General features: G+C 36.9%; 1 protein-coding gene and 1 long non-coding RNA gene across 5 annotated transcripts in view; one reads left to right on the top strand and one right to left on the bottom strand.

Annotated features, from left to right (window-relative positions):
* Positions 1 to 9,136, bottom strand: part of TENM1 (teneurin transmembrane protein 1) — a 913,380-nt gene that overhangs the window by 335,337 nt on the left and 568,907 nt on the right. The gene's annotated exons all lie outside the window — the stretch shown is intronic.
* The window catches only part of LOC106727220, a 12,983-nt gene continuing 5,869 nt past the window's right edge, over positions 2,023 to 9,136 (top strand). The window contains exon 1 of the long non-coding RNA XR_001363392.1: positions 2,023 to 2,080. This is a non-coding gene — a long non-coding RNA (uncharacterized LOC106727220). The remainder of the gene's footprint in view (positions 2,081 to 9,136) is intronic.

Raw genomic sequence — 9,136 nt, forward strand, 5'->3', positions numbered from 1 at the left:
AAATATGTTCTCCCATGTAGTGGGCTTTCTTGTTTTGTTGTTGTTGTTGATGATGATGGTTTCTTTTGCTGTGCAAAAGCTTTTTTTTTATGTAGTCCCATTTGTTTCTTTTCTCCTTAGTTTCCATTGCCCCAGAAGTTGTGTCGGTAAAGATATTGCTATAACAAATGTCTGCTTTTTTTGCTCCTATGGATTCTTCTAAGATTTTTATGGTGCAAGTTGGTGGTCTTTCATTTTTTTTTGTATGTATCTGTCCAATTTTCTCAACACCATTTATTATAGAGACTGTCTTGACTCTTTTGTCAAATATTAATTGAGCATAATGGCTTGGGTCGAATTCTGGGTTTTCTGTTCAGTCCCACTGGTCTATATGTCTGTTCTTGTGCCAGTACCAGGCAGTTTTGAGAACCGTGGCTTTGTAGTATAGCTTGATATCTGGTACTGTGATCCCTCCAACTTTGTTCTTCTTTCTCAGGATTGCTATAGCTATCCGGGGCCTTGTTTTTATTCCATATGATATTTTTGGAGAGTTTGTTCTAGGTCTTTGAAGTATGCCATTGGTATCTTAATGGGGATTGCACTGAATTTATAGATTGCTTTGGGTAGTATGGAGATTTTAATGATGTTGATTCTACCAATCCATGAACATAGTATATTCTTCCATTTGTTTATGTCTTCCTCTATCTCTTTTTTCAAGGTCCTGTAATGTTCTGAGTACAGGTCTTTTACCTCCTTGGTTAAATTTATTCCTAGGTATCTTAATTTTTTTGTTGCAATGGTAAATGGGATTGTTTTTTAGTTTCTCTTTCTGTGAGTTCATTACTCGTGTATTTAAAAAAAGCCATAGACTTCTGGGTATTAATTTTTTTTTCCTGCTACATTGCCGAATTTATTTATTAAGTCTAGTAATTTTCTTTTGGAGTCTTTAGGGTTTTCTATGTACAATATCATGTCATCTGCAAATTATGACAATTTTACTACCTCTTTTCAATTTGGATGCCTTTTATGTCTTCTTCTTGTCTGATCGCCATGGCTAGTACTTCCAGTACTACGTTGAACAGGAGTGGTGAGACTGGGCATCCCTGTCTTGTTCCTGTTCTTAGGGGAAATAGTTTTAGTTTTTGTCCATTGAGTATGATGTTGGCTATAAGTTTGTCATATATGGCTTTTATTATGTTGAGATATGATCCTTCTATTCCCACTTTGCTGAGACTTTTTATCAAGAAAGGGTGCTGGGTTTTGTCAAATGCTTTTTCTGCATCAATGGATAAGATTATATAGTTTTTTATCTCTCAATTTGTTTATGTGGTGTATCACATTTATTGATTTGTGGAAATTGTACCATCCTTGAATCCCCGGAATAAATCCAACTTGGTCATGGTGTATGATTTTTCTAATGTAATGCTGGATTGAATTTTCTAGAATTTTGTTGAGAATTTTGGCATCTATGTTCATGAGGGATATTGACCTATAATTATCTTTCTTTATATCAGTGGTTCTCAACCTGTGGGTCGCGGCCCTTATGGGGGGTCGAACAACCGTTTCACAGGGGTCGCCTAAGACCATCAGAAAACACATATATAATAACATATTGTTTTTGTGATTAATCACTATGCTTTAATTATGTTCAATTTCTAACTATGAAATTGGGGGTCACCACAACATGAGGAACTGTATTAAAGTGTCTCGGCATTAGGAAGGTTGAGAATCACTGCTTTATGTTGTCATTATCTGGTTTGGGGATTAGGTTAATGCTGGCTTCATAGAAAGAGCTTGGAAGTGTTCCTTCCTCTTGAATTATTTTGAATAGTTTGAGGAAGTTAGGTTTTATTTCTTCTTTGAATATTTGATACAACTCCCCTATGAAGCCGTCTGATCAAGGGCTTTTGTTTGTTGGAAGTTTTTTTTTTTTAAATATATTTTATTGATTTTTACAGAGAGGAAGGGAGAGTGATAGAGAGTTAGAAACATTGATGAGAAATATCAATCAGCTTCCTCCTGCACACCTCCTACTGGGATGTGCTGCAAAGAAGGTACATGCCCTTGACTGGAATTGAACCTGGGACCCTTTAGTCCTCAGGTCGACACTCGATCCACTAAGCCAAACGAATTAAGGCTGTTGGAAGTTTTTTGATGACTGCTTCAATTTACTCCGTAGTTCTTGGCCTATTTAGATTTTTTGATTCTTCCTAGTTGAGTTTTGGAAGGTCATATTTTTCTAGGAATATGTCCATTTATTCTAGGTTGACCAGTTCGTTGGAATAGAGTTGCTCATAGTATTTTTTCCCGAGTCTTCATATTTCTGTGGGGTCTGTTGTTATTTTGCCTCTTTCATTTCTGATTTTGTTTATTTGAATCTTTTCTCTTTCCTTCTTGGTGAGCCTGGCTACAGGTTCATCAATCTTGCTTACCCTTTCAAAGAACCAGCTCTTGGTTTCATTGATCTTTTGTATTGTTTTTTTGGCCTCTATGTCATTTATTTCGACTATAATCTTTATTATTTCCTTCTTTCTGCTTACTCTGGGCTTTTCTTAGCCTATAATGCTATGAACTTCCTTCTCAGGACTGCTTTCACTGTGTTCCATAGATTTTGGATTGTTGTGTTTTCATTGTCATTTGTTTCCAGGATAGATATTATTTCTTCTTTTATCTTTTTGGTAATGCAATAATTATTTAACAGAATGCTATTCTGCCTCCAAGTGCTTGAATTTTTGTGATTGTTTATATTGTAGTTGATTTCTAATTTTATGCCATTGTGATCTGAGAAGATGCTTGATATGATTTCAATCTTCTTGAATTTGGAGAGACTTTGCCTGTGTCCCAAAAGGTGGTCTATGTTTGAAAATATCCCTTGTGCACTTCAGAAGAATGTATATTTTGTAGCTTTGAGGTGGAATGTTCTGAAGATGTCGACTAAGTCTATCTGATCTAGTGAGTCATTTAGGATTGCTGTTTCTTTGCTGATTTTTTGTCTAGAGGATTTATCAAGTGATGTTAATGGGGTATTAAAGTCTCCTACTATGATTGTCTTGCTGTCAATCTCTCCCTTGATATCTTCCAGAAGTTTTTTTTTATGTATTCGGGTGCTCCTGCATTGGGTGCATATATGTTTACAAGAGTTATAACCTCTTGTTGTATTGATCCATTTAGAATTATGAAGTGACCTTTCTTGTCTCTTATTATGGTCTCACTTTGAGGTCTATTTTGTTAGATATGAGTATTGCTACCCCAGATTTTTTTTTTTCATTTTCATTTGCCTGAAAGATATATTTTCATCGCTTCACTTTCAGTCTATGTGAGTCACTTGTTCTGACATGGGTCGCTGGTAGATAGCATATATATCAGTCATGTTTTCTTATCCACTCAGTCACTTGATGTCTTTTGATTGGCGCATTTAATCCATTTACATTTAATGTTATTATTGATAGGTACTTGTTTGTAGCCATTTCTATTCTTTATGCCTGTGTTCCTTCCTCTCTTCCTATTTCTTCTTCTTACAGCATCCCCTTCAGCATTTCTTGCATTGCTGGCTTGGTAGTGATAAACTCCCTTAGCCTGTTTTTGTCTGTGAAGCTCCTGATTTCCCCTTCTATTTTGATTGATAGCCTTGCTGGATAGAGTATTCTTGGATTCAGTCCTTTGCTTTGCATCACTTTGTATACTTCATTCCATTCCCTTCTGGCCTGACGTGTTTCTGTTGAGAAATCATTTGATAATCTGATGGGGGATCTTTTGTAGATAACTCTCTGTCTCTCTCTCTTACAGCCTTCAAAATTCTCTCTTTGTTGTTAACGTTTGCCATTGTAATTATGATGTGTCTTGGTGTGGGTCTTTTGGTGTTCATCTTGCTTGGGACTCTGTACTTGTGTGATTTTTTTCTTCCCAGTCTCAGGGAAGTTTTCTGTCATTATTTCTTCAAATAGATTCTCTAATCCTTGCTGCTCTTCTTGTCCTTCTGGAACCCCTATTATATGTAAGTTATTCCGTTTCAGGATGTCCCATAGCTCCCTTAGGCTCTCCTCCTACTTTTTAATTTTTTTCTCCAGTTGCTGTTCAGATTGGGCTTGTTTCTCTACCTTATCTCCTAACTCACTAATTTGGTCCTCTGTTTCTTCTAGTCTACTGTTGAAACCTTCCATCACATTTTTGATTGTATCTATATCACTTTTGATTTTTTCCTTTTTTTTCTTTTTGCAAAGGTTGTTGACTTTCTCACCCATCCGGTTTATGAACTGTGTGACCATTACTCTGTATTCTTTTTCTGACATATTGCATGCCTCTGTATCACTTATTTCCTTTCATGGTGATTGCTCTTTTTTCTTTTTTCTGGGATTGTTTTGTTGTCTCCCCATTCTAACTATCACCAGAAGATCCAAGCACCGAGTTGCAGGGGACTGAGCCATGTGAGGAAGGAACGTCGCACCACCCAAGCATCACTGAAGAGCTGACACCAAGATGTGTGTGCTGTGGTTGGCTGGAGCCGTGCACACCGAGAATCAGAGTCCCCACATACCTGCGCCAAGAATCAGAGTCCCCAAGTGCACACAAGAATCTGGGTCCCCCTGTGCACACACCAAGAATTGGAGTCTCTGGGACTCCATGCGGCCTCATGTGCCCTCAGAGAATCAGGTTCCCTTGCACACACAATGAGAAACAGAGTCCCCGAAGTCACTGGCACTCAGTGTGGCCTGTGCACGCACCAAGAATCAGTCTGCATGCACCAATAATCAGAGTCCCCATGCACACGTGACCAGAAACAGAGTCCCTGCTTGCGTGCGCCAAGAATCAAAGTCAGTGGTGCTCAGTGCGGCCTTCAGTGTGCTCCGATAATCAAAGTCCCTGGCCTGCTAGCGGGGCAGGGTTGCCCAGCTTCCCGGTGTAGGCAGGAGGCCTGTTCATGCATCACTGGTAGCACAGGCCCTATGCCTCTGCAGCGGGTTGGCGGGGAGGGGAATGCGCTCTGTGACTCACAGAAATCTGCGGCCTGGATGTCTGGAGTCTTGGTTTACCTGGGTCTGCAGCTGTGGTAGCAGGTATTTGTCCAAAGTGGCTGTAGGGTCCTGGTTTGTGTCTGAGGCCAGTCTGGGTGGTGGTGAGGCTAGAATCCTAGTCATTGCAGTTCTGCCCTTCAAGATGGCGTGGTTTCTTGATATTATCTTTGATAATGAAGTTAGTCCCCCTTCTTTTTGCTTTACCTTATACTCTTTGGTTTGTCAGCTTGAAATTATATTCTTTGACTTTCTATGTGACAAGCAGTGAGATTATATTATTTTCCCTTTTCTCTTCTCCTCTTAGTTTTAGCTGTATTATCACTACTTTATCAAAATATATTTAATTTACAAACTATTTTTTCATACATGTATCTACCTTTGTTTTAATATTAAACCTACCAGTAAGTAGATCTAATGTACATCAGCAGTTCTTTTGCCAAAGTTGCTCTCATCACCTCTTCATTGGATGAAGCTTGTTCACTAAACCATAAGTCAACAAAACTACAACCCCTGACCAAATCTGATCCACTGCCTGTCTTTGTATGGCCTGCAACCTAAGAATGGTTTTTACATTTTTAAATAGTTGAACTAAAAAGTCAAAAGAATTACAATATTTGAAGACTCGTGAAAATTTTATGATATTCAAATTTCAGTGTCTATAAGTAAAAATGTATTGGAATATTGTAACACTCATTTGCTTACATACTGTCTCTGACTGCTTTTAATTATAGGTTGAATAGTTGTAACAGAGACTGCATGGCCTGTAAAGCCTAAAATATTTACTATCTGGTTCTTTATAGAAAAAGTTTGCTGACTTCAATTCTAGTAAGAGCTTGTGAGTATAGCATTCTCTGAGTTATTGCATGTTTAAAACTATTTTCCTATACCCTTCATAATTGAAAGACAACTTGTAATTCCTTGGCTCACCCTTCCTTTCTTGAATTATTTGAAAATTTTGCTTTACTCTTAGCTTGCTTTGTCTGTTGTCATGATGTTTCATGCCAGCCAAATTGACTTTCTTTTCTTTGTAAGTGACTTCTCCAATTCTAGAGTCCAGGGTATTATTTTTTTAATCAATGAAATATAATATTTTTCCTAGGATATAACCTGAAGTTGACTGTTTTGAATCAGTTTTCCAAGGTACTTCTGGATTTTATATTCAATATCTGCAGTAAGGTCTTTTATTTATTTTTATTTCTGGAAAGTTTTCTTTGATCAGTTTTAAATATTAGTGCTATTTCATTGTTTAGTTTTCTTTATTAGGAACTACAATTATATATAGTCTGGATTTCTTTGCTTATATTTTATATCAATCATTTTCTATGATTTATTTTATCTCTTTAAAAAATTGATGAGAGAGAGAGAGATCAATTTGTTGTTCCACTTATTTATGCATTCATTGGTTGATTCTTGTATGTGCCCTGACTGGGGATCGAACCCGCAACCTTGGTGTATGGGTCGATGCTCTAACCAGATATCTTTTACCTCTTTCTTTATTTTAACTTCATTGTCTTTGTTATTTTAGTGACTTTAATCCTTGCATCTCATTATATTTTCAACTCTTTTTTTCTTGGTCACTATTCAGTGCAGTCTTGATTTTAAAGATGCTTTTGTCTTTTCATTAAATTTATTTCCTGAGTTCAGTCAACTCAGATTTTGCATCTTCCTTTTGCACATTTTTATTGAGGTTTTAAAATTCATTGTTTGAATTTCTTTTTAATATCTTCAAATGTTTGTTTAAGGATACTTAATTAAGATTGAGAGTTTTATTGCAGTTTTCTTCTGCTTTGAGGGTGGTTATTTGAGGCTTTCCATCAGCTGAAATGACTGATTCTTATTTTCTGTTTTCTTTTTATGGAACTTCGTGTTAACACTTTTTATGCTCATTCTGAGAGATTTTTGTTTTTCTGGATCAGCAAGAAGAGTTTATACAGATAGGAGTCAGGAGTTTGGGTGGCTTACTAGGTTTCATAGTTATTATTAAAGTGCAATTTTTAAAATCAATCATACTTTTGGATAGGGTTTTGGAATATCGCTTAATTTTGTGATTTACATTTATTTATGCAGGATCCCAAAATACAACTTTTGCTTCCTTCTTTCCCTTCACTATCAAGCCACCAAGGGATACTTCTTCCAAGTCAATGCCCTCATACCTTCAAAAGTTGTGCCTTCCCAAGACTACCAGCTCTAGTTTTGTGTACTTTAATATTCTTATCAATTTACAGTAGCCAGTGTTCTCAAGTGCCAGGCCTGAGATCTGTTCTCAGTAGCTGTCTACCAATGGTGGGACTTCTTTTTAATGGGGGTATTATTTTATCAGTTCTACCATCACTAGATCCCAGCTCTCATATCTTTTTATCTATTTAGTCTTTTTCTAACTGTTGGCTCTGGCATGGGCTACAGAGCTAGTTCTGCTTCTTTTGGGTGTTCATTTCTCTATGTATGGGTAATTCAAAGTGTGAAGAATTCTATCAGTTAAGCTATTGAAGTGGGTTATGTGTGGTTTCATTTGCTCTCCTTGTTGATTTAAATTTCTTTTGGGAGGATGGTATGGAGAGATTTGGACTGAAGGGGCCACAGTTATTTTATGGGAACTCAGAATATCTACTTTTCCATTTATGTAATATATATGCAGGCACATACACCTGATCACTGTGTACTTGGTACCTGTAGGGCATTCATTTGAAATTAGTCTCTAAAGATGGGGATGTGTTATAACTTTACCTGCCCAGTGTTCTTTATATTCAATTCCATGCATCTATGAGATAGATAGTGAGCCACGGTTAGGGCTAGCATTTGCAACTGTGAACAGGTCCAGATTTACTAAAAAGGTGATTATGTTGTGTTTTCAGGTGTGTTTCCTAGCCCTTTATATAAGTCCTTTTCCTAAACTTTTAATGATAGGAAATTCATAAAGAATTACTCATTTCTTTGGCTTAAAGTAATGATGTAGTGATGGTAAATATATTCCAACTTCTGAGTAAACTCTTTTTTGTTTTGTTTTGCAGAATCTAGACTGAAGAGGAAAGACTATTTTGTTGCATTTGATTACTTATATATTCCATGGAGCTGAGACAAGGAAGTGATGATTTGTTTGAGATTTGCCATTCTTGGTTTAGGCTCTGTCTTTGGTTAAAATGCAAATAATCTTAGAAAGATATAATAAATTTTCTTTGTCACAGCCATTTTTACTTTGGTGTGAATATCTTATGACATGGGTTTCAAGCTTCAAAGAAGGTAGGCAGATAATGTAAAAGAGTGAAGAGGATGGGATGGGTACACTGATGGGCTGGAGAGTTCATGGCCCTTTTGGAAGCAGCCCATACTTAGCTCCAGTCACTGGCTGTCAGATTACTTTTACCACACAAAAGACTGGAACAGTGCCAGGCACACAGGTACTCAATAAATGTGTGGGCAGGTCTGGGTGTGCCACATCTTTATATATGTTTCAAGAGAGACTAGATATACTATGTCAACCAGGGAATTTTTACATGAAATCTCTAGACAAGTTTGTAAATTAGTTGCCAGCATTTAACAAATTCTATGCTTGTCAAGCAAATCCTGTTCCAGTTCATCAGATTCACTTCTGAGTTTAAGTTTTGTTAGGGAGTAGGAAGCAGGACTAGGCTCCTGATTTGGGGGGTGGAGCAAAACAAGATATTTGAGACTGTGGGCTCTGGTAATGAAACAGAACAGAGGTAAAAGGTTAAAATACAGATGGAGCCCAGGACCTTGCCCATGCTTCTGAGATAGTCGGTGTGTAATCTGCATATTTTTGTTTCTTTGCTATCTACTCAAATTACTAAAAAGCATATGCATTATTAATTTCCTATGAAAATAGGACTATATTCATCAGTTTGCCACGTATGCTAGTAATTAATCCTGTTTGTTTTGGGCCAAAAGTCATACCTACCACTCGCCTCTATAAACTTCTTATTTTAATGAAAGTACACTCATGTATTTAATCTTCATTGCACATTGACTATTTTATTTTTAAAATTTAGTTTTTTTCCCTCCCTGCTGATGGGTTCTTGTCTCTACATTTTATATATCACTGATTCAAATTATTAGATTGGTGCCTGCCAGCAAGGAGAGTTATGCTGACTAATCCAAGGGAAGGATTTGGTTGGAGAAACTGAACTAAA

The sequence above is a fragment of the Myotis brandtii genome, unplaced genomic scaffold, assembly GCF_000412655.1.
Source record: "Myotis brandtii unplaced genomic scaffold, ASM41265v1 scaffold39, whole genome shotgun sequence".
Lineage (NCBI taxonomy): Eukaryota > Metazoa > Chordata > Mammalia > Chiroptera > Vespertilionidae > Myotis > Myotis brandtii.